General features: G+C 40.5%; 1 long non-coding RNA gene across 1 annotated transcript; it reads left to right on the top strand.

The window, feature by feature from the left end:
* Positions 1 to 15,478: 15,478 nt before the first annotated feature.
* On the top strand, positions 15,479 to 19,899 carry LOC111770946 (uncharacterized). The gene is made up of 4 exons (XR_002804444.2): positions 15,479 to 16,006; positions 16,354 to 16,544; positions 19,042 to 19,315; positions 19,652 to 19,899. It is a non-coding gene; the product is annotated as an uncharacterized lncRNA (long non-coding RNA).
* Positions 19,900 to 21,620: the final 1,721 nt, after the last annotated feature.

Raw genomic sequence — 21,620 nt, forward strand, 5'->3', positions numbered from 1 at the left:
CCCACTCAGCCATATGATCATGAGGGTAAACAAGCAACACACGTAGAACCATTCTTTACTCAGACAACCATCCTGTTTTTCACTTTCAGTACAGTAGTTAATAAATTATATGAGATATTCAACACTTTATTATAAAATAGGCTTTGTCTTAGATGATTTCACCCAATTGTAGTATGATGTAAGTGTTCTGAGCACATTTAAGGTAGGCTAGGCTAAGCTATGATGTTCGGTTAGGGGTATTTCAACATGCATTTTTGATTTGGTATTTTCAACTTACACTGGATTTATAAGGATGTAACCCCATTGTAAGTCAACAAAGATCTGTACACAGAGAGTCAGTGGCCTGCAGAATAACAGTCAACAGTCTAACATATGTATTATTGGAGTCCACAAAAAAACTGGAGGAATAGAGAATGTTTGAAAAAACAATGGCTAAAAATTTTAAAGTTTTTTGAAAACTATAGTAGCTCCAAGAAGTTCACTAAACCCCAAGAAAAATAAACACATCAATATTCAAATTGCTAGAAACAAGAGCTAAAAATGAAATACCAACAGCCAGAGGGAAGAAGAGACTTTACAATAATAAATAAGAAAATGAAACAAATAAGGGAAACTCCATACTGCTCATCAGAAATAATACAAGCTACAAAAAATAGAACATCTTTAAAGTACTGAAAGAGAAAAGTTGTCAATCTAGAATTCTATATCCCCCAAAATGAAGGTGGAATAATAACATAGTGCATATTAAATCCACAAGTCTGCAGGCCAGGTATGGACACCAATCCCTCTTGGGGGAGGAGGTTTAGGAGTAGAAGAGGGGTACATGAATGGGATGGTGGGAAAGGGCTGGAGGCAAAAACTAATGTTGGTTAAAGGTACAAGGATAACTAAATTTAGCCCAGATGAGACTCTCACTCAGAAAGAGATAGTTCTCAGGGTAAAAATAATACCTCTATGAGAGAGAAGGTCAGTTACTCAGGAAAGGAAATCCTCATGTTTTTAGGGTATGATGCAGAAGGCTTGGGGGTTATTGACAGATGTTTTTCCTTAAAATTGTCTAGTTTGATAACTTTAAATAGAGAATATGGTGACTTTCCATTTTTAAAAAAGATCATAATAAATTTGATTTATAAACATTTAGAAAATTGTTTTTAAATTTACAAAGTTTGCTATGGGTTTGCCCAGGGTCTGACTCCATCTCAAGCTGGTTAAATGGAGTCATATTTACTTTCTATATTACTTTTTCAATTGGCAATTGCATTTTGTTTAATGCTTCAACTTATTTTTGAAAACTTGAACAGTGAGGAATCCCTAGATTACTACTCTAAAATGCAAGTTTCACTGGGCAAAAGCCCTGCTATGTCATTCCAGTGGTGACATTTCCAAAAGGCTCTCGAGGCAGTCTTTTCTAATCAGAGTTGAGGTAGTCTTGAGAGCAACTGTCTCATGGAGACTCCCTTATAGTCCCCGTGTTTCACAAAGCAGAGTAAAGGGAGTGGCTTCAGTCACCAAGAATTTTTATTTGTTCTCCCAGGGCTCTGAGTGGGCTCCACTACACCTCAGAAGGTAAAGCCTACTACAGATGGCTTCAGAACCATCTGCAGGTTCAAGTTGAGAGCACCCTCTCTGCCCTCAAATTATTCATCTTCCTTCCCATAACTGAAATTCCCACCATCAAGTATAATTCCTCCCTTTTCCTCACCAACCTCAAATCCTGCCAATTCTTTCTCTGAAATATCCCTTCAATCTGTTACTCTTCTCTATGGCTATGGCCACAGCTAGTCTTCCTAATCCTGGCTCCTCTCTTGAACACCCATCTTCCATCATGCTCCCTTAGTGATTTTATTCTGAAACATAGCCCTCATATCTAAATAAATGTATTTCCTCTGGGATAAATTCCAGGATCTTTACCTGGTATTCTAGGTCTTCACAATTTGGGCAAATCCAGTCTCCTCATCTTGTCTAGTAATCGTCACCTGACCTTATCCCTAGACAACAACACTGAAAGCTCTAGGCAAGTAATTCATAAATTTTAGTTGACAACATTAACATTTGCCTCATTACAGCCATAGGATGTCTTTCCTGCTCATTGAACTAAATAGCGTTTGCTCTGCGGAATGAAAGAAAGGATGATCATTTCATACTATCTGTATTAATGGTTAAGAAAAAAAGGTTTGGATGTATAAGAAAATCTTGAATTCATTTATTCAGTACTGGGGAAGAAGAGAATCCAGACTGTAAGGCAAGAGCAGTCTGCCTATGCTGGGGACAGGCTTCAGCAGAGATGTCCCCACAAAGACACTGAAATATCAAAGACTACCCAAGAGAGATTTTTCAAAAGAGGAGCATGTATATCCTACAATTCTCTCACTGATAAGAGAAAAAGAAGAACTTCTCAAGGAAAGATGAGGCAGCTTTTTTATATGCTGATGGTTATCATGGACTCCTTAGGACGAGATTCATAATTCAAAGAGGTGGAAATCCTCAACTCCATCTTCAAATTGCAGAGAGCAAAAACATAGACAGTGGCTTCCAAGGGAAGCTTGAAGAAGTAGGAGATAACTTGATCCAGAGTTAGGATGCTCAAAGAACAGGCTCTTGGAAAAGCCTTAAAAGCAAGAAAGGATGAAAGAGAGAGAAAACAGGAAGGTCGAATGGGAGGCTGAGAAGGTGAAAGAGCAGTTGCTTAAGGGAGGGCAGCAGGCTTCTGCCCCAGCATGGCTCCTCCAGGATGCATGAAAGCACCCACCAGGGAAAATAGAAATGGAGTTGGTGAGAAATGAGGCTGGAGGAACAGCAGTGCTAACCTAAAGGCAAATGGAAGCAGGCCTCGATGCAGAAAGGAAAAGAGATCCCTCTCCAAGGGATTTAGGAAAGCCAGACTGATCTAAACTGAGAAACAGTCAGTGAAAGGCATTCTCCAGAATGGGACTAAAGACAGCTCCTGGGTCTGAAAGAGGAGGGCAATAGGAAAGCCTCCATCCATTGGCCTCACAGTGAGACTTGGTTTGTACTGCCCCCTCATGCGTTCAGATAGGCTCCCTTCAGTGTGGCGTGAGCAGTCTCTGGGATGGAGTGTGGTGGGCAGGGCATCCACAGGAGAGATGGTGCCTAACACTGAGAAAGCAAGGTCACTGCCCCAGGAGATCACTCTTCCTATTGATCCCTGAAAGGCAGGAGTGAAAAGTTAGAGACCAGTGACAATGGGAATCTTAGCCCTGGGAAATTTCAGCTTCTTGAAAAATGGAAAGATCTAGCAATTCTGGGCTTTCGCTCTCCACCCTGAGCATTTTCCCTCATTTATGCTACTGTGTTGGCTGTTATAGACATTTGAGATTATCTCAGCGTAGGAAATAAATGTGACATCTATATGGGCTGGATTCAAAGGGGAAAATTTCATGGCCCCGGGGATGCATGAGCTGACGGTGGGAGGCAGAGGAGAATGTGTATACCTGAAGACCCACAGGCTGAATAGAAGGCCTCAACAGTGTGGAATCCATTCTCTTGGACTGTGACCAACGGATAGGTCACCAAAGGGATCCCAGGGTAGTTCAGCATCACTGAGTCCTTAACCCAGGAGAAACCCTCAGGATTATGATGTCACGGTGGAGGAGGTTGCTGCTACTCCAGTAGTGGAAAAGAGTATATACTGAAATTCATGGGAAAAGGGTAGTTTGGGGAAAGAGTAGTGTGACAGGAGTTCTGATTTCTACTCCTGTTATTTTATTAACTTGCTATGTGTCTGGGCAATTTGCTGACACTCTGGACCTCCACTTCTTTATCAGTAAAATTAAGGGGTTGGACTAGATAACTCCTAATTTCTTTAGACTCAGAAAACCCGTGATTCTAAGAAAGGTAGCTTTGGCTGAGCATCTGTGTATTCTGTTGGAGGTAGGGGGAGTGGTATTTTGTTTGGGAAACTGTGAGAGAATCAAATGCTTAGTCAGCAAACATTTATGAAGTACCTACGATGTGCCAAGCGCTATCTTAGGGACTGGAGACAGAGAGGGGAACAAAATAGATGAAACATCCTGCCCTCACTGAGCTTACATTCTAGTAGAGAGGGACGGGAAATCAGTAGAATAAATGACACAATATATAGTACATTATAAGGTGATAAATGTCTACATGTGATGGTGTCTAGAATTTAAGAAGGCTGTGTGTGATAAATGGAGAGCAGAGGATTAATCAAAAATTAAGCACCTTGGAATAGAAAAAGAGCAAAATTTTCCCTTTTGTCCACGTTCCATTTAGCTTCTAGACTCTGTTCTGACGTCTGCCTTCCTAACAGCGGGCACACTTTCATCACACACACTCCCTATGCACTACTGTGGCCAGAGACCATGGCAAAAGTCACAGTGATCAGGCAGTTGTCTGTTGTTTGCCCAACTCCATAACTTCTAGAAGAAAACCCCATTAAAGGCTAACATGGACCTTGCTTGGCACTGGCAGGCACTGTTGACTGCAAAGTGCTTTTATTTTCTCTTGGTATTTCTTTCCTTTTCTTTTTCTTTTTGTATTTTTGGCATGAAATTCTATATTTAATGAATATTATTCAATTTTTCTTTTGTACTGCCTGGATTTTCTTTTTTTTAATTAACGATTTCACAGAATTTTTTTTTAACTGGGTAAATTTCAAAGTTTAAAACAAACTCTCCATTTGGCAAGTCCATTTTCTAGGTTAATCTCATTAGTAGGTCTAGATAAGGCGTAATATTTGTGTCAAAGAAAGGAAGTCAGCATGCTCCAGTATCTTAAGAAAATTACATTTTCTGAAAGCAAGTTGGCCTCTATCTAATCGCCATAAGACATCCTTTTGTTTTTCTAGACAACCAAACATAAACTGGCTGATCTTTTGAAAAAAATAACTCAAGGGTTAGAGAAGGAGGTTAGAGTTTAAGTAAAATAAAACAACCTGAAGAACACTTAATCACCCAAGTTACCAGTAATCTGAACCGACAGGAAATATATGGACATATCATCTAGACTCAAATAGTAGAACTAACGGCCAATATTTAGAAATACATAATTTCTTGGGTAAAAGTCAAAGCTCAAATTCCAAGCCAAATTGCACTGCAAAGGGCATGATTCGTTATGGAGTTGATGGGGGAATAAAGGGTGGGGGTGCCAATAAAGACTCACAACTTCATTTTAAGGAGCCTTCTGCCACAGAAAGTGAAGAGCAAAGACAATAGATAAAGTTGTGATTCTTGGCTGTGAATTTCTCTGTGTTGGTTTTTAAGATGCCTGTTGGCTGAGTCAGAGTAGAGAGTGACAGCTAGCAACTTGATGGGGTATTGGGTGGCTATGCAAGCTGAAACAAACAAAAGGAAAAAAAGAGGCACAGATTCTAGAACGGATGTGAGCTGCTGGAACAATCCCACGCGATTCAACAGGGTCCTGACAACCCTCGTCCCTAACCTGCACTACATGGTATAGGGAAAAGGCCTGTGTCACTATGTGTGATACACTGAAAACTTACAAGCGAAAATTTACTAATAGATTGTAGTAGTAATAGTAGTAGTCATAATATCAAAAGCGAATACTTGTATTGTGCACACTATTTTCCAGTCACTTTTCTAATTGCATATATCAATGCATCTAATCCACACAGCTAGACCATGAGGTCAGTACAATTTTCCACCCCATTTTTCAGATGAGGAAACCTGAGTCACAGAGGGCTTAAGAGACTTCTTCAAGGGCACACAACAAGATTCACAGCTGGTGCGGGAAATTTAGATCATGGGAATGTCTAACCTCTGCCTTCCTGACTATTCACTCAATTTCCACTCATAGGCAGAGGGGGGACTCGAAAACAAGCTGTGTAACTGAGAGCACTTCCAGAGCACTGCTTGTCACTTTCCTGCTCTCATACACCCTCACACCATTCTCAGTCTCTAGGGTCAAATGGTGAAATCAGGATGGGAAATACCAGGGCCTGGAGAGAGTTTATGAGGGTACACTAAACAGGAGAGCTGAAGTGGACGTGGGAGCCACCAAGGACAAAGAGGAAACAAGAGCTATTGGATGGTGAAGAAACACCACTCAAAACGTGGCTAATGTGCTAGGAGAAGAGTCCCCAAATCTAATATTCCTGAGGAGGTCATATATTGTAAGCCTCGAATCAGAACACACGGTTTGAAACAAAGTCTGAAAATGGAGCAGAACATTTAGAATTGGGACTATTCCCAAAACTCACTGACATACCAGATACTGATGCTGTTTTCAAGTCACTTGCTGAATGTTTGACTGCATTTGGCTGAGGAACAGGGACACCTTAAAGGTGTGTGTCCATACGTATAAGTGTGGAACCTTAGGTTCCGGAGGGCGCTGTGGCTACCCAAACAAGCAAATAAAGAACACTTGTGGAGAGCTGCTGGACAGACCAGAACACGGCTGTTGCACAGAGGTCTTCGTTTGCTATCACACACTATTTGACAACAGACATTCAATTGCCCTGCAGCACCTCTACGTATATGTAGAGAAAGCAGAAAATAAAACCCAGAAAACTCGCCTCATATTCATGGCACATGTCTCTCTGGCTTTCTGGAACCTTCTGAAAGTTCTGTAATTAATTACAACAGAACAATAATCCTGACTGACCTCCCTCCCCTACAACTGCCTGAGGCTTCCGCAGGCTGCTTTCTGGACAGCTTTGTCTTCCGATAATAAGAGACACTTCAAAAGAAATGTCCCCTCTGACATGGAGAAGAGCCAGGGGAAATTCCCTTCAGAACATCTCCCATAAATGCTTCCATTTCCTGAAACAGGAACAGGAGGCCAGAAAAATGAACTCTCAGATGAGGCATTGTGGTGGCATTTGTCACAGTGTATTATAATCATTTATTGTGATTTTCAGTTTTGCCTACAAGGGACTCTATTTTAGCCAGCACCTTACAGAGTATCAGGTACATAATAGCTACTCTCTAAATTTTTATGGAAAGGGATGAATGAATTTACTACTTCTGACAAGAAAAAGGAACTTGAAGCTCAAGTGAAACACACATACACACACACACACACACACACACACGGTACAAAAGCAGAATAAATTTTTTACTTCACTGATTATAAAGAAAGTCAAATTACCAAACACAGTAATTCCATGCCCTCAAAAAAAAATCTGATTGATAGTTTTGTAGCTCTTCTTTTACTATCAATAAAATACTCTTTCCAGGAAAGCTACAGTATGACTCTTCTTCCATAGCGATAGCAAGGTTTCAATGGGGGCTTGCCAATGATACCTAGCCATGACGAGAATGATATTGGGATCATTTCCTCCAGCAGAAGAAAAGAGAGGTGATGACACAGAGCAGCCTAGAACTCCAAACTTAGTGAATACAAACACAATTAGTAGGACACTGAGGCTGTTTCTCAGTTGTAGGGCTTAGAAACAAAAGAACCTAACGTCAGAAATCTGAAAAGCTCCTTTAGAAGAGTAAGGCACATGAAAGAAATCCTCCATGAGGCAGAAGTAAGTAAAACAATTGCAAATATGCTAGGATCTACAAACTTCAGCGCTCCCTAAAAACCACAGATTGTGCGGATAGCTGGGTCTCTAGCAGGGAGCAATGTCTGATTTGGCGGGTTAGGCCCAATTACTCTTGGACGGGGACAAGGATAAATCTAAGCCTAATATAATTTTGGGGGTGCCAAATGTTCATCTCCAAAATCTACCCCCCCCCCAAAACTTGCCAGAGCATCAAGAAGTCCACCATTGGAATCACGGCCGTTTTAGACCTAGGATGCAGACAACCTGAATTGCTTTGCAAACTTCCAAGAGTGGAAACACACTAGATTGTTTCCAGAGCAGTGTGTCAGTTTCCAAGCAGGGAGTAACTTACTATAGCAATTGGACAAGACAGGCAATTTCTGAAAGAAGATAGAAAATGTTCAAAGTACAAAGCACACAACTGTACCTAAGACGGAAGGAGGCAGGAGAGAGAGGCTGGAGTGGGAGGAGGAATAAAGCAAGTTATTTATTCAATCAACAAATATGACTGAGTGTCGACATGCCAAGCACTCCTCCAGGCACTGGGTATACATAAGGAACAAAAATTCTGGCCATGATGTAGTTTATCACCAGGGATAAATAAAGACAGACCTTTCTGACATAGCCATTTCCCTTTGGCTGGAGAAACATCATGATCTGGAAGTCCTCGACAGAGAATGTCAATAATAATAGAAAAGTCATAAATAAACTTGATCCTGCTTAAGCCAACAGTAATCTGTTAGCTATGTATTATTCCTGTTTCACCAAAGAGGAAACTGAGGTGCAAGTCCTTATGAAGATTACACAGCCAGCAGGGACTGAGCTGGAATTACATCTCAGGACTTGGTGACCAGAGAGGCAGCCCAGGGTAGAATGTGAACTCTGGGGTCAACAGAGCTAGATCTGAGTTCAGGCTCTGCTGCTTAGGTGACCTTGGGTAATTTATGCATTTTCTCCTTCACTCAGTGTCCTGGTGTGCTTAGTTGGGTGATAAAACCTTTGGAGAAAGGGTACAGATAAAGCTAACATGGAAAACATGAGTGGAATACTTAGAACAATTCCTGGTGTGTAGTAGCTGCTCAATAAATGATAGCTAGCATAATAACTACAATTAATCCATGTTCTTTTCCTTTTGCATTACCTCACGCTTGTCACCTGTATTGAATGTCTACCTGAGGCCACACAATCCCCACCCCAACCCCGACCATCTCCCTCTGCTCCTGTAATCTATAGACATGGGAACAGACCCAAAAATGCCCAGCTGTGGAGGTTCCTCACTCCCATTCCACAGGCACAGGGAATTACACGACATTAGCAGATCTGGTGTGCTTTTTGTAGGCCGTTTTTGAAAGCTCGTCCCTTTGAACACACAGAAGTCAGGAAATACAAAATTAAGGTTCCCAGTGTAACCATAACTCACTCAAAGTGCACATCAAGGCATAAATTTCACCAGAAGTACAATAACATAAAACACTGAGCATAACAGAGTGGGAGAAGTCAAGACTGTTGCTGAAGACATAAATTTGGATTTCCTGACTTGGGTGCATTTTCATCATCACCCATGATACTGCATTAACACAGCATTCACACTGGAAATTGCAACATAATTCAGAGGCTGTTGTGCCTCTGACTGAGGTAGTTTTCTCTATAGGGATCTCTCTTCAAATATTCACAAGGATTTCAAGAAAAGAACCTAGAGAAGAAATATTAGTCACCTGAGGAATGCAGCTAAATCCACCCAGCATGAAAGGATTTAGCTACATTTGTTTTCTAGCAAGCTCTGGAAGCAAGCAACCTCTTTCCTTTCAAGTGCTACATCTTTGAGAGGAGGTGGCTTACCCAATCCCTGCCATTGTCTGAAACTTTCGCCTGGGCCTGAAGGGAGTGTGGGCTATAGATGCCTTGTCTCCTCCCCTGGGATGGTCAAAAAAATGTGGGCCAAATAAATCAGTGCACACAAGTTGATAATTTGTGCATTTACAGTGGAAATCGATCCAACCTTCCTACAAGATGTAGAAGTCAAAGTGAGAACTATACCCACTGGTCCTCATGGCTCACAAACTGGCAGAGACCCACAGGATCAAGGGACCTAAAGCAAGTCACCACCTCAGTTCCAGCTCTCCTTCTACCTGGGCCCAGGTGCCCTGTAATAGGAGGTCTAATGATAGTAATACCTTACCTTCATCGAGGGAGGAGACTGCAGGAACTCTTAAGGTCGTATCCACCCTGTGATCAAACATTCTTTGATTGTAAAGTCTAATCTTAACACCCTTTTTGCACAAATTATATTCTGAGACTAACGCTTTCCCTAAAGGTTCATGATTCTTCATCTTGAGTGTTCTCCTTGTCTCAGAGAAGGTATATGCTTCCTGCATAAGGAAGCTGCCTATTTCTCTCCGGAAAAGAGCCTTTCCAAGAACTATTCACAATCAAGACAGTCATCAGGTGTTCACTTGATCCTCATTGTGCTTCCCTCATGTCCCTTTCTTCCTTCTAAGGTTATTGTGAGATTTAAACAAGAAAATGTATACAAAGTGCCTGCCACGTTGGAGAGGCTCAACAAATGTTGATCTCATTTAAGTTACCTACATCGGGTAATTAGTGCCCTCCCCACCAGGGTGGAGAGTTCCCTCGCACCTTCTTCTCTATACCCCAATCCCCATAAAGAGCATGGATGGAGGATTGCCATGCTATTCCTTGGGCTTCCTTTGCTCAGAGTACAAGCTAATCCTCAGAGGACTTCCAGAATCTAACTCTTATAATAGTCAGTCCAGTGCCTTTTGGACATTTCCTCTTTCATTTCAGTAACCAGAACACAAAATCCAGTCAAGATGTACTTTTGGCCTTCCTTGCTCTGCACTCCATCAGGAGTACACCCTTGGTTTTCATATTCCCTTCCACGGCCATCACACATCTGTGCTTCTTGTGTAATAAAAAGATGTGACAATTGAATGCTGGTCTTTTCTCCAAGTTGCACCTGTCTGAGGACTGGGGCTGCTAAGTACATTATGAAGTCAAGGAGAGTTCAATCTCTGATATCTCATCCATCATGCATCCTACGTGTTACCAAGCTCTGCAATCCTTCATTTCCAGTGTTTCTCTGGTCTACCCCCTCCTTCCCATTCCCACTGCTCTGCCCCCAGGCCCATCATAAAAGGCTTGCACTTAGCCTTTTCCCAATCTTTTCACATACAGTGTTGTGAGTCAAAATGCTCTTCTTTAAACTTTTGTTTCTGGTCATGATACAACTGTTATTCAGAATCTGGCAGAGGCTCTTTATTTCCCCTCATGTCAAATTCCGACTCCTACTCAAGTTCTGTGAGCCTCTCACTAGAGATAGTCTCCTCCTCAAGGATTGGGAACTCTTAAAGCTAGAGGCAAGAAGGTCAAGGAGTGACTTAATAACCATCTTCAAACACTTAGATACTTCTTATGTGAAGGAAGACATAATAAGAAGAAAGTTTAAATAAGTATAAGAATGCCTTTGGTTGAAATAAAGAGTGTCTTGATGCTCAGATCTAGCTTATGGCCTACCATCTCCACAGGGTTTTCTTAAACCTCCAGTTCTCTCCACGAAAACTCCTTCATTTGACCTCATAGCCCTTTTTTCTGCACCATTTATTTTAAATTGGTCTGCCACTTGGCTTTCTGACAGCTCTTGTATTGTTGCTTTGCATATCATTTACCTTGTTCGATACGTATGTCGCACCTCTTCCAGGCAAGTTATAATTTTTGTCTTCTGAAACCTTTCCAAGCATTTGAACTGCTGCTGACTCTCACCTTTTCAGATTTCCTTCCATTGAATTCTGTCGCTGTGAACTTGCCCAATTGTCCTTAAACCTCTGTGACTGTTTCTTTTCATTCCGCTACCTACACCCAAACACATGTAAACACATATAAACAAAATCTGGCTTCCCTGAAGTCAGGAAGAAAACTCTCCAGGCTGAAATGAATCCTAGGAAATGAATGCCTGCTCTTACCCACTTCCTAGTAATCTCATTCAAACTATAGACTACTGATTCCCAAACTTAGATCTTCCTTCAAGATCTCTCCATTAAGCTTCAAACACTCAAAATGATTGACCTCAACAGTAAAATATGGTGTTTGGCCCCTGTTCCTAATTAGTAAAATATTTTCCTTAGATTAATTTAAGATGATTACTACTGCACCTTCCATAGCTTAGCACTGTTTCTATACCTTAGGCCACAGCGAATTAATCTAATCCTTCTCCCACATTTTGGCCTCTCTCCTATATGAAGACAGCTATGACAAATCCAGCTGCTTTGGTCTCCTTCTTAAGATGAGTGTCCCCAGAACTCTCACCTTTCTCTGAATGAGTAATGACTTATCAATGTCCCTCTTATAATTGGGACCTACTACTGATCACAATATTTCCTGTAGGTTTTGACAGTGTAATAATGGTGTGACTTTATCATCTTTTGTGTTAGACACATAATGTCTTAAAATTACTCTGATTTTTCTCACTCATGATTCATATTGAGATGTCAAATAGAACTCCAAAGTCTTTTCACAATTATTCCTATTAAAACACATTTCTCACATCCTGTATATCTATAGTATGATTCTTTAAAAACTATCAAAATTCGTCTTGGTGGTTCCAACAGCCAAGGTCAGTTTTGAGTCTTTTCCAGTCATCCAAGTTAGTGCCAAAGTCCTGTGACAGTCCATCAGAATCACCTTCCATTTTGACACTGAGTCATCGATTTCTCGGTACTAGCAATGAGCTCCTTTAACTATATCATGGTTAAAACCAATTTGTCAACAGACAGATAATGAAAGAATTTTTCAAATAGCTGTGGGAAAGCATATATACTGGAGACAAAAGTCACTTGGTTTTTCAGTCAAGAAATTCTCTCCAAAAAAAGAAATGGTCTGGTTATTCCTAGTGTTATTCCTAATATCACTGCTTCACGTGAACTCAAAACGTTGATCAACCATCCCTAGAATTTAGAATTTAGCAAAACATCTATTACAGCTCACCAAATGATAGGTTTCAGAAATTACTTTCCCACTACTTTGACAATTCTAAAATTATTTGTCCGTCTGTCAGTCTTCTGGGACCATTCTTCTCATTCTCCATGAATTCTCATAAATGTGGTCTGTGGTTTTAAAATCCTGTGGGGAGGCTGACTGAATTGTGCCCAGGACTGCCCTGTACAATTTTTTGTGCCTTCCTGTGAATCTACAATCATTTCAAAATAAAAAATATTTTTAAAGTGGTCCCACCTGCAGAGTTCTCTCAATATCTTAGAATATAATGTATGTGAACCTAAACATTTTGAAGTAATTTAAAAGTTAGATGTCTTTTGAAGTAGCTCATCTATCTTGGGCTTTAGTTTCTTCTTTATCATGTTTGTTTTATTCCTTTGAGTTTGAAGACAGTTTTCTCTATTAGAGAAGAGTGAATCTCATTGGAGTAGAATAGCTCATTCTCTTGTCTGCCATCCATTCTCAATGCACAATACCTACCCTTCCCTTGTTCTCTATTATCTGCTCATCACTAATTCCTGGCTGTCCCATTTTCCGACAACTTTTCTCTCCTTCTAGGTTATCCTCTTGATTCTGTTCTTACCAAGTTCTATGTCATTGCTTTACATTTGTTCTTGACCATGTGCTCTTCCTTCTGCCTTTGATCTGCATACTTTAAAAACCTAACTTCATCCGAGACCTCCTTGGTGCTAAGCATACTATGGCATGCTTTTCAGATGCTGTGAACTACTATACCAACATTGTTATCATAGTGAAGAAAATTGCTACTCTTTTATTACCATTTTAGTAACTCTTGTATAAGGGTTTTCTTTTTATCTTTTGAGATTAAATTACTTATATATAGGAAAATTCTCTGGCTCAAATGGGGAAAAAGGAGATTTTAACATTTTGTCAGTGGGCCAAGATGTAAGACCTCCTGGAAATGATATTTTTTCCTCTGAAACCCCAAACTTCTTTATCTAGACCCTCTTAGAGTCCTCTCCTTCTGAATTAAACTTTTTCATGAGGATATACTTCTGATTTCATCATTCTCTCACGTTAGGGCCCTGTGAAGCCCAATTGAGACTCTTTCAAATGATTTTCACTTAAAAGTGGGTCTAACCTGTTAGAAACGATCCGTCACCCCACTCAGCCCCACATGGAATATTCCAGAAACTTCTTTCTTAGCCAGACTTCTCCTGCTATGATTCCTGCTTTAGAGTGCTTTCTCCCAAACATTGAACTAAAATCATTTAGTTCCATTCATGTCCCAGTTGGGATGCTGATTTCCTTATAACAAATGCGAAGGAGAGTGTGAATGGAGAGTTTCTGATAGGCCTTTATCTGAACTCCTTAAGAGCTTGATACTAGAAAAGTACAGCTTAACATGTAGCAAGAAAATACATTCATTCAAATATAATCCCATCTGTACCTGCCAAAATCTTCCTCTGCTTTACCAGCATCCTTATAATAACATTGTGAAAGGGTTCTGACACTTCTTAGATAAGTGCTTCATTCAGCTCTCTGTCTCCTCTCAGAAGGAAACAGGAAAATTCCAAATACAGTCAACTCGGTTATCAAGGTCTTCTTATCCAGTATGTAAAGTATCCAGGCCCTTTGTTTCTCTTCCTTCTCCCTCTGACTACTTACATTTGGGATGTATTAGTTCCACTCTGTACCACCACTTCAGGGCACTTTGAGAGAAAAGAGTCATGGGTTGCCAGAAATGTTTTTACTTTACTTTTTATTAGCATGCCTAATAAAGAGCTGGGTGAGCGAGGTCTTTGGAACCAAGAAGCAGAATGAAGCTTGATGGTTCCAAGTAAATTTGACTTTGAAACACTTGGTTCCAAGATATCCTGACTTCGCAACAATAGCTACCCCGAAAGGGCCTCCTTCCCATAGAAATTGCTAGAGATTTCCTTTTTCTTTCCCTGCTGAGCATTTTCTTGTTATTTTCTCTGTCAGAAAAGATAAACTATGCATAGTGAAGCAAAATTAGTTATGATAAAGAAACTGTGCCATTGGTCTCTAAAATCCTTGAAAATGTTGAGATGCCTCAATCAAGATGTCCACCAAATTTCCATCTGTCTCTTATTCTCCTCTAATTAAGGAATAAACAGAGCAGGGGAAGGGGATAAATGAAAAAAACAGTTTATTACATCTGATCCCCACCCTACCAGTTTTGTGCGATTATGTGACTGTTGTCTAGTTTTTATGCAGAAGAGGAGATTTGACCTGCCTATCATTTTAAAGGACTTTAGAGGGTTGTGAGAGCCAGGGAAACTAACTGTGTCTACCTCTGTTCCTTTACAGAAAATGTGTTTAGGTTTCTAAAGAAATCACTCACAGACGAACTTTGGAATACAATTCGTTTATAATGTGAAGCCTACCTAGGCCCCTGGACTTTGCTGACTGCAGCAGCCCTGCTCACAGAGAAGCAAGGGCTCAAACAGCCCCAGTAGAACTGACTCTGAAATGTTTTAAAGAGAAGTTAGAAATTGATTTAGGCAGTTAGTCCGAGCACGCAGGCTAGGATGTTGCTAGAAGTTGTATTACTTCCTATGGCACCTGGGACTTTGTTACTTTAAGTGCATAAATCAGCCTTCTGAGAAATATTATTCAGTTTCCTGAGCTTAGTTTAAGCTGAATTACAAGTGACCCTATAGAATTATTTTATTCCCCTTTTGCCTGAATTCCTGTGGAAAGGATTGAAAAAACCACATTGTCTGTTTCTATTGGCATGTTTCCTCTCACCCCGCCCCATTTTAATAACTTCGGACCCTTAAATCTATATTCTCTACACAGCATTTTACAGAAATTTGCCAGACATGTAAATGCCCAAAGTTAACTAGGCCCTCACTATTTCTACAACTGGTGCATATACAGAAGATGTGATGGCCCTTTGGGTTCCAGTAATTTCCCAGGGAAATAAAAACAGGAATCATTGCTTTTGCCAGATCTCCCAGTGCTTTATGACATCACCATGCGTTTTGTGACACCATCACTTTAACATACAGGCTTTGGCCCTAGACTAGGAGCAAAGGAACACGTTTATTGATGGAAGCAGTGGAGAAAGGACTAGAGGTTGGAAAGGAAAGACTCCAAAGTTGCCTGGAGAAATTATCCTGAGGAAAAACAAGATCCAGACATTTCCGAAAGGGAGGAGTCGGGGGAGGGCAAGGAGGGTTGAAGATTAGGCAACACTGTGTCGGAATCATACAAATTTGAAAACCGCAACCAAAAACCAGTGCTTTGTGGTGGGGTTTGTTTTTTCCATTTTAAATTGCAAGATAAACATGGAAGTTTCCGAGGTTCACAATCTTAGATTCTAAAGGAAGCAATAAAAGAGAGATGCCAGCAGTAAAAGGTCATCATACAAAATTGAGCTGCATTCACCCCTTCTTCAGTGCACCTTCCCTCCCACCATTGGTTCTAGATTCCCGGGCCCAGGAGTTGGAAGCCTTAATGCTTTCATTGTGGAATTTGGGCCACTAGGGGCACACTGTGACCTCATCAACACGGGTGAGGTTTCTCCTTCATTTCAAACTAAAGGTGGATGTCTCTAAAGGAATATTTACTGGAAAAATTTTTTTGCAAATTTACAAACTATCATACATGTAAAACTATTGTAAAAGAAAATGTTTATAAAATGTTGGTTTCTAATTATAGTTTCTTAATATGTAGCCAAAAATAAGCATGGTTGGTAACCATTGAAGGGTATCTGGACCATAGACCCTTTTCCACAACCCAAATAAGACTGAGACGAAGGTTAGAGCAGGTTTTCCACTTTTTTTATATAAGAAGGCATGTTTCAGTTAGTGCGGCATCCGGATTTCATGAACATATCTGTTTCTCTCATCACGTTTTAGACATGGTTCTGGATTATGCTACTAAGCCACCCTTGGAGCTGCTGCCGTAGAGAGAGAACTCTGGACTACAGAGACCAGGCATCTGACCCCTGCGGTATTTCCTAGACTTTATGTGTAATAAGGAAGGAAACGCCAAATTCCCTGGGTCAGACTCAGATTTCTTCCATTTCTGAGTCCATAACTGAAAACAGGTAACACAGCGATACGTATAAGAAAGGATAGAAGACAGAATCACCAAAACCTCCATAACACAACCAATCCTCATTCACGTGTACTCCACAAACCCACTTTACTGAGAGAGCCCAACAATTTTTCTTTTCAGAGAACTCCATATTCCCTGCATTCAGACGGCGGATGTGGAGGTCTCCATTTCCTCTTGGTTGTGCGCTAATCCCTCTTACTGATTCATCACCAAGAGAGCCAGTTCTTAGTAGAATATCAGTGGATGGAAGGAGAAAAAAGTGCAGATCCTTTTCAGCCAGTGCTATGAAAATTTGCAGTCACATTGCTTTTTCTCCCCTGAAATTAAAATAAACCAGAAAGAGAAAGCCAGATAAATGAAGTCAAATGATGATGATTGGCCCTCGTCTCGGTGGGCTACCTTCAAGGAATAATGAAATTCACACAGGAGACTTTTAAATGCACAATTTCCATTTGGGCAAGTCTTTATGCTCCTTGGAGCAACTAGTTTAGGGTTTGTTTGGAGTTTGTTTTTTCCCCTTTTTTTGGAGGGAGTGCAGTGCTGTTCTGACAGCAATATTATGAAACCCTGGAAAACACATAAAGCGTAAGAACTACAGCAATTAGAGATGGAGGGGACCCACTATATCATCCTTCCAGCCCAGGGGAATCAGTGGAAGATTCTTTCCTAGAGTAGATTTTCTAGCTCCTTAGCCTGCTGACTTTCAAACGGCTCCAGTGATGGAGTTTCCACCACTTCCTTTACTACGTATTTCCTCCATCTCATAATTCTCGCTGTCATAATTTTTCAGCGGGTTTAGGCAAAATGTTCCTTTTCTAAAAATGATAACTAGTCTCCTTTACTCAAAATTGTGTCCACCTGTTAGGATGAGCCCTTCACTCTTTTGAAGCTATAACCATTTTCCCTATTTTTTCACCATAACTCTTCTCTGATTCTTTCTCTTTCAAAGTCGTCATACTGCAGCTGGGGCAGAGAGCTTGTAAAAGAAATCTTGGCAATTTGGCAAATGGAGTTTTAGCCTGTTTGAGCTGCGATGTCTCAGAATTCCACCACTAGAGCTCCTCTCAATGTTTCAGGGCTCTCAGTGCCAGGCTGATATCTCCTTTCAGTGCCACACAGGGAGCGTGCACTTCACACCGACGTCCCTAGAATTGTGCAGTGCATAACCTCAACAAAACTGCACAGTCCCATATTAAAAAAAATACCCTTCCCTCATATTCATTAATGCCCCATTCAAGTTAAGCTTGCACGTGAATATATGTTGATGCACCTATGTGCCTGTATATGTTGGGATTATAATTATAAAATTCTTAAGTATGTTTTCCTCATAAGGGTCCTAACAGAGTACGGGGCTGAGAGTTGAGAGAAAAATCATAAATCTCTGTTGTCCAGCCTCTTTATTAACAGACAGACTGAGCTATAAAAGTTAGAAGTTATGAGCCTAGAAGTGACTTACCCAGACAATAAAATCAGAGAAGAACCCAAATATCCTCTCACAGGCCACTGCTCCTCCTCAGTTCTTGTTGTGATGATCCACTTACTATGCCTTTGAGAAGCTTTCCTTTTTTCTGGACCTCAGTTTTTCTAAGTCTGAAACAAAGAAGCTAGCCAGATAAGAGGTGGCAAATTGGTATCCACAGAATGACTTTTCTAGCAGTGTTTACTTTTTTTTAAGTCAACAGATTTTTTAATATAACAATCTGGATTTTTAAACTCTAATGAATGCCACTTGGTTGACTCCTCACATCCATTCTCATTCCGCCCACCTTCTAGCCCGATAGCTCCTGCCTTGCACTCCAAAGATAAGTAACTCTGGGGTATGGCTCCACCATCTTCTTCTCTTTAAGCTGGTTTTTCAATACTTACTGCTGGAAGCACCCTGAATCACTGGCTTCATTTAATAGATAAGAAGATCTGGCAACCCTTAGCCAAAATTCCCTCATGGAAACACTTAGCTGGAACCCATAATGGCTGCTCCCTTTCAATGGGCTGTGTACCCTCCAAGCTTGGTCCACTTCTGTCATTTGGCTATGTGTTTGCCCAATGTAGGGATTTTAGTCTGTGATTCTTGGGTAAATGACTACGTGTTACATATTTTATATACTTTATGGATGCATCACCTGTGAATATGGTGCTGGGTAGGGATATTGTGATTCAATTGTCTATTCCATTAGGGCAAATAGCTAGTTTTTACTGACATTATCAGACTGTACTTTAAACCAAGCAAATAGGATAGCAGTTTTGGCATTGTGTGAATGCTGCTTCAGTAAGGCTCTGCTGAACTTCACGTAGAAATATGTGCCAAATTATATGCAAATTTGTATTTTTCATGGGAGCTGAGAGCTTTGGCACTTAATTTTTATTTTTTATAGCTAAGTATGTAGTGTTGGCCAAGCTCTGCATGTTTAATCCTTTTAATCATTCAGCATAAATCATGCTCTCAGCCCCTTAATCATTCTTGTTATTTTTCTTTGAACTTCCTCCAGTTTCCCTGCATCCTTCACTGCATAAAGAAGAGTTTTTTAACAGGCCTGTTTCGCTTCCAAAAATCCATTCTGTGATGGAAACCGTGGGGGCTCAGAAGATCCAATGCCAGGAGAAAGTCCAGGGGAAATGCAAGGCTCGCTCTTGGAAAGCCACAGACAATCACAGGGCCATGAAGGACACTTGACACACTTGTCAGCTATCTGACCCAGGAAGATGATTTTATATCCTTTTTCTCTGAAGGCATACCGAGAAGGATTTATGTGATGATCCTTGGTAATATATTCGACATTCTTATATCGTGCATTTATTTATTTATTTATTAAGCATTTAGTATGTGAATGAGAGAGTTCTTGCTCTTCTCAAGTTGAGTGTAGGGAGAGAAACAGCTAGTGGGAGAAACCCACTTGTCATATCTCTTCGCATCAGAGATTTATCTATCATCTCTCAACTTCTTCCCCTTTAATCTGGTTGCAGTGGTGCTAAAGAATAGTGTCTCAGGGAAACTCATGAGAAAAAAAGACCCCAGTGGAAGTGGTGAAAAGAGAAGCTGATAGAGTGTCTTAACATATATCCATCTTTTCTTGTATTCATCTTTTCTTATCTCTACAGGTCCTTCTGCCTCCAACTAGAATGCAAGCTCAAGAGGAAGTGTGCCTTGCTCATCAGTCTACCTTAAAACCTAGAAGGGTGCTTGCCACCTAATAAGTGCTCAACAAGGGTTTGTAGAATGAATAAATAACCACCTTCAGCCTATCACTTTGGGCTTTGATAAGGATAACTGATGCTTCTTAATTTTATGTAAAGCATTATGCAAAACATGGTTTCAAAACAATTAAAAAGACTCCCTCGCTCTCCAATATACCTTTCAAATTGGATTTGTGCCTGAAAATCCTCTTACAGAGAAATTTAGAGCCACCGTTGTTTAGGCCGTTTATTCCAACCGATCCATGAATCCCCTTTATTGGCCATCTTGCCAGTTATCATTCAGCTTTTGCTTGGATACCTCTAGAAACAGAGAGCTCATTTCTCCCAGAGCAGCTGTCCTTGTGCGTCTATGACTATTAGAATGCTCTTTCTTAAGTTTAGCTGATATCTTTTTTTCCGTAGCCTCCACCCATTGTCTTGGTTGTCAGAAGCAAAGTAATCACTTTCCACTGATTCCTTTCTACACCTAACAACATATAGGAGAAATTCCAGCTTGAGAATCTTGCATGTGTTCACCTTGATGATTCAAACATGAACAGCAGGGTATGTGTTTATGGAAGGGACTAAAGAGCTTCATGGGGAAACCACTAAGTAACTAGGTAACCAACTACAAGTCATCCTTCAAGATCCATGAGTCAGCATGAGAAAGAAGGAATGTTTAGGAACATGGGCTCAGCTCATTCTGTGGATCCAGCTTTCTTCCCTCAGGAACTTTTGCTAAACTTGGGGAGAGGGAAGACTGAGAATCAGAGGCCAAGATCACAAAAATCTTTGACCAACACTGAAAATACAAGGTACAACGTGACAATGTTTTGAAACTTGAGTGACATCTTATGTTGTACCCCACATAAGATGGAGACTTGGGGGAGAATATCATATCATATTAGACTAGAAAAGACAACATTAGCTCTACAGCAAGGCAGGAGTGAGGATGGAGAAGTGGGGGAGGAAAAGCCATCATGGTGGCAGGAGATGTTGAAGGAGAAGCTCGGGTAGGAAGAGAAATGGTGCACTCAGGGTGACAGCCGAGAGGACAGGTTCTGCATCTGACACATGTGAGGTACCTCTGGGTAGGATCTCAGGAGGACTGGGGTTCTTGTAAATCTGCTAAGAGAAATGCTGTTTTGTTGCTGTAAATCCTCCACCATCAGGAAATGTGATTATATGCAATAACGATAATAATAGTTTCTATCTATTGAGTCTATCTTACAGGCCAGGCACTGCATTAACACTTGGGTAACTCGTTTAATCCTCATAATAATCCTGTGAGGTAGGTATAGTCCTTATTCTTGTTTTACATGTGAGAAAATTAAGACTTAGAGAAACCATCTTATTCAAAATTACACCACTAGTAAATGACAGAGCTGTGAAACAAAGCTACTTTTATCCAACTTTTAAGCCTGACATCTGAAATGATATAAAATTCTGCATTTTAGTATCATTTCCTCATACACAGCCAAAACTTCAATAGTAAAGCATTTACATTTGAGTTGAATATATTTGGTGCCTTAACCAATGCTTTTTTTTAAAAAAAAAATTGCTGAATCTAAGTATATATGGCACATCAAACAAAAAACTTATGCAGGAAAATGAAGTTAGTTGATTTCTGTAGGAGCTGTTCTTATCAACGGTGACTGCAGGATCATCCATCCTCTGTCACTAAGTTAGAGGTAAGTGACCATTAGTCCTCATGTCAGTGCATCCGTTTCAACTGCAGAATTAATGCTTCACAAGGGTTGTTTCTCTGGAGCAACCTCCTCTACTGTCCATCAAGTCCATAATAACGAAGGAAATGATGAACACCATCCCATATCTCATGTGTCCATCACCATCTTCTATTTCGCTAGACACTCCTTTCAACAGAGAAATTTTC

The sequence above is a fragment of the Equus caballus genome, chromosome 27 (assembly GCF_041296265.1).
Source record: "Equus caballus isolate H_3958 breed thoroughbred chromosome 27, TB-T2T, whole genome shotgun sequence".
NCBI lineage: Eukaryota > Metazoa > Chordata > Mammalia > Perissodactyla > Equidae > Equus > Equus caballus.